This window comes from Babylonia areolata, chromosome 20 (assembly GCF_041734735.1).
Source record: "Babylonia areolata isolate BAREFJ2019XMU chromosome 20, ASM4173473v1, whole genome shotgun sequence".
Lineage (NCBI taxonomy): Eukaryota > Metazoa > Mollusca > Gastropoda > Neogastropoda > Buccinidae > Babylonia > Babylonia areolata.
The window spans coordinates 797,174-802,173 of NC_134895.1; the positions used below are offsets into that span (position 1 = coordinate 797,174).

Here is a 5,000-nt window from a genome sequence, read left to right on the forward strand (position 1 = left end):
TGTTTTTCTGTCACCTGATGATTGTTGTATTTGTTCATACCTGAATGTTTTTCTGTCACCTGATGATTGTTGTTATATCAATTTGTTCATACCTGAATGTTTTTCTGTCAACTGATGATTGTTGTATTTGTTCATACCTGAATGTTTTTCTGTCACCTGATGATTGTTGTATTTGTTCATACCTGAATGTTTTTCTGTCACCTGATGATTGTTGTATTTGTTCATACCTGAATGTTTTTCTGTCACCTGATGATTGTTGTATTTGTTCATACCTGAATGTTTTTTCTGTCACCTGATGATTGTTGTTATATCAATTTGTTCATACCTGAATGTTTTTCTGTCACCTGATGATTGTTGTATTTGTTCATACCTGAATGTTTTTTCTGTCACCTGATGATTGTTGTTATATCAATTTGTTCATACCTGAATGTTTTTCTGTCACCTGATGATTGTTGTATTTGTTCATACCTGAATGTTTTTCTGTCATCTGATGATCGTTGTATTTGTTCATACCTGAATGTTTTTTCTGTCACCTGATGATTGTTGTATTTGTTCATACCTGAATGTTTTTTCTGTCACCTGATGATTGTTGTATTTGTTCATACCTGAATGTTTTTCTGTCACCTGATGATTGTTGTTATATTTGTTCATACCTGAATGTTTTTCTGTCACCTGATGATTGTTGTATTTGTTCTTACCTGAATGTTTTTTCTGTCACCTGATGATTGTTGTTGTATTTGTTCATACCTGAATGTTTTTTCTGTCACCTGATGATTGTTGTTGTATTTGTTCATACCTGAATGTTTTTTCTGTCACCTGATGATTGTTGTTGTATTTGTTCATACGTGAATGTTTTTTCTGTCACCAGATGATTGTTGTTGTATTTGTTCATACCTGAATGTTTTTTCTGTCAACTGATGATTGTTGTTGTATTTGTTCATACCTGAATGTTTTTTCTGTCACCTGATGATCGTTGTATTTGTTCATACCTGAATGTTTTTTCTGTCAACTGATGATGATTGTTGTATTTGTTCATACCTGAATGTTTTTTCTGTCAACTGATGATCGTTGTATTTGTTCATACCTGAATGTTTTTTCTGTCAACTGATGATTGTTGTATTTGTTCATACCTGAATGTTTTTCTGTCACCTGATGATTGTTGTATTTGTTCATACCTGAATGTTTTTCTGTCACCTGATGATCGTTGTATTTGTTCATACCTGAATGTTTTTCTGTCACCTGATGATTGTTGTATTTGTTCATACCTGAATGTTTTTCTGTCAACTGATGATTGTTGTTAAATTAATTTATTCTAACCAGAGTGTTTTTCTTTTACCTGATGATTGTTGTTATATTTGGTATCACCTGAATATATTTCTGTTACCTGATGATTTATTTACATTTAATCAAGGAAGGATGTACAGGATATTCAATCTATTTCTTAGATTTGTTCTTACCTGAATGTTTTTTTCTCATTTACCGGATGATTGCACATGAATGGTGATCGTTATTCGGTTGCTTTTCCATTACGTATTTATCTGTTGACTATCATAATTTTGAAAGAGCTTAAGGAAAATTTTCTGTTTTAATTGTTTGAAGCAGACAACAGGAGTATCACTTGAAGTGAACTGAATTTGTTCTGAAGCCTTCACACTGAGACAAAGCTAAAACCAGCCATGTTTCCCAACTGCACCGTGTGTTTCGTGACTTTCTCGCGAGAAGAAAAACAACAGGGATCTTAAGTTGTCGCCAATATCATGGACAGTGTCAACGCTTTCACACAGAGAACACACACACACACACACACACACACACACACACACACACACACACACACACACACACACCAGCGCACGCGCACACGCACACACATACAAACCTACATGGAATTAAAAATATCACACACACGACGCAGATAAGTAATCATAATAGAATGGTAACGTTTTTGTTTCACCCTTGAAAACAAGTTTTTTTTCTCCCTTGAATAAAAAGAAATATACAAAATCATCATTACAGTGCACTGACAATCAATCGTGTTATCATGTCTTAAAATTCCAGAATTAACCCGTGCCACATAGTTATACAGTGTTGGAAGATATGTGTGTATATATATATATATATATATATATATATATATATATGTATATATATATATATACATACATACATACATACATACATACACACACATATATATATATAAGAAGTACAGCAAACGAACCTCAAGAAAACCCTTCACCAAAGGATTAATAAAGAGTGGGGAGCATTCATGAATATAAGGTAAAACAAAAAAACCAGCAAACGCACCTTTAGAAAACCATTGAAAGATTCAAAAAGAATCAAAGACATTTAAACCTTTTGACCCTTTTGGGGTGTGGAGGATACAATAACGATACATACTCATTGAATCACAACTTCAGTCAAACGATGTCTCTGAAACACGCAAAAGCGCACACACACAAACATGCTAATGATAATGATTTGCAACAAAACAAATCAAACTTAAACATACTGACAAGTATGTTTTAGATATAACAAAAGTTACACACCCTTTCCATGATTTACAGAACAACTAAACGCACAGACAGATGTACAACCAACCTGTTGGTGTTTTTACCCCCCAAGCAAGTTCAAACAAAGGTGGTGTAGTTTATATATAACGCCACCTTTTCCGATCTCTGAAACACAATGCTGTTTAAAAAAAAAAGTGTGCAGCCAGCAGAATCACATGATGTACACTGACACCTACATTACACGGCAGTTTGGAACAAGGTTTTTCAGGTTCTGTTTTCCCCTCTGCTAACAACACCACTCCAATTTCTTCACGCCTTGCCACACACCTTGGGGTGTTGGGTTGTGGGCCTTGGGTCTCTCAGACAAACGACAGAGAGGCTCACCAGAGGGCAGCACTGTGCAGGTAAGGCAAGACAAAGACATCACTTTTTCCCTGGAGGACCTGCTGTCTGTGGACAGGTCCTGAAAGACGTGGCCCCAAACATTCCTGCTCGGGGTCACAACCACGATGACTGCGCCACGGCGTCTGACATGTTTATGAGGCAGACTTTGGGAGAGCAGATATGACAGGGTCAACAGTCCTCACACGTTTTGGCTGGGATCAGGGCAACACACTGGGGGGATATGACCTTTATTTCTGCTCCAATGTGTGTCAGAAAACTAAGCTGTTTAGACTGATCCCATCCTGCTGTGCTCCAGTGTGCGTCAGAAACTAAATGCTTAAGACTCATTCCATTCTGCTCCAGAGTCAGAAACTTAAAATTGGGCTCGTTTGTTCTATTCAGAAACTAAACATTGGATCATGGACTGATCCTGTTCTGCACTGCCCCAGAGTAGATCAGACACTAAACATTGGATCATGGACTCTTCCTATTCTGCACTGCCCCACAGTAGATCAGAAACTAAACATTGGATCATGGACTGATACTATTCTGCACTGCCCCAGAGTAGATCAGAAACTAAACATTGGATCATGGACTCTTCCTGCACTGCCCCAGAGTAGATCAGAAACTAAACATTGGATCATGGACTGATCCTATTCTGCACTGCCCCAGAGTAGATCAGAAACTAAACATTGGATCATGGACTGATCCTATTCTGCACTGCCCCAGAGTAGATCAGAAACTAAACATTGGATCATGGACTCTTTCTGCACTGCCCCAGAGTAGATCAGAAACTAAACATTGGATCATGGACTGATCCTATTCTGCACTGCCCCAGAGTAGATCAGAAACTAAACATTGGATCATGGACTCTTTCTGCACTGCCCCAGAGTAGATCAGAAACTAAACATTGGATCATGGACTGATCCTATTCTGCACTGCCCCAGAGTAGATCAGAAACTAAACATTGGATCATGGACTGATCCTATTCTGCACTGCCCCAGAGTAGATCAGAAACTAAACATTGGATCATGGACTGATCCTATTCTGCACTGCCCCAGAGTAGGTCAGAAACTAAACATTGGATCATGGACTCTTTCTGCACTGCCCCAGAGTAGGTCAGAAACTAAACATTGGATCATGGACTCTTTCTGCACTGCCCCAGAGTAGATCAGAAACTAAACATTGGATCATGGACTTTCTGCACTGCCCCAGAGTAGATCAGAAACTAAACATTGGATCATGGACTCTTTCTGCACTGCCCCAGAGTAGATCAGAAACTAAACATTGGATCATGGACTCTTTCTGCACTGCCCCAGAGTAGGTCAGAAACTAAACATTGGATCATGGACTCTTTCTGCACTGCCCCAGAGTAGATCAGAAACTAAACATTGGATCATGGACTCTTTCTGCACTGCCCCAGAGTAGGTCAGAAACTAAACATTGGATCATGGACTGATACTATTCTGCACTGCCCCAGAGTAGGTCAGAAACTAAACATTGGATCATGGACTGATCCTATTCTGCACTGCCCCAGAGTAGGTCAGAAACTAAACATTGGATCATGGACTGATCCTATTCTGCACTGCCCCAGAGTAGATCAGAAACTAAACATTGGATCATGGACTCTTTCTGCACTGCCCCAGAGTAGATCAGAAACTAAACATTGGATCATGGACTGATCCTATTCTGCACTGCCCCAGAGTAGATCAGAAACTAAACATTGGATCATGGACTGATCCTATTCTGCACTGCCCCAGAGTAGATCAGAAACTAAACATTGGATCATGGACTGATCCTATTCTGCACTGCCCCAGAGTAGATCAGAAACTAAACATTGGATCATGGACTTTCTGCACTGCCCCAGAGTAGGTCAGAAACTAAACATTGGATCATGGACTGATCCTATTCTGCACTGCCCCAGAGTAGATCAGAAACTAAACATTGGATCATGGACTGATCCTATTCTGCACTGCCCCAGAGTAGATCAGAAACTAAACATTGGATCATGGACTTTCTGCACTGCCCCAGAGTAGATCAGAAACTAAACATTGGATCATGGACTCTTTCTGCACTGCCCCAGAGTAGATCAGAAACTAAACA

At 39.1% G+C, this 5,000-nt stretch overlaps 1 protein-coding gene across 6 annotated transcripts in view; it reads right to left on the bottom strand.

Annotated features, from left to right (window-relative positions):
- The window catches only part of LOC143294854 (uncharacterized), an 80,221-nt gene that overhangs the window by 53,491 nt on the left and 21,730 nt on the right, over positions 1–5,000 (bottom strand). Inside the window, exon 3 of one of the 6 annotated variants that reach the window (XM_076606360.1) lies at positions 2,401–2,433. The exons of the other annotated variants lie outside the window; for them this stretch is intronic. The gene's annotated coding sequence lies outside the window, so the exon portion shown is untranslated. The remainder of the gene's footprint in view (positions 1–2,400; positions 2,434–5,000) is intronic. 6 annotated transcript variants of the gene reach the window in all.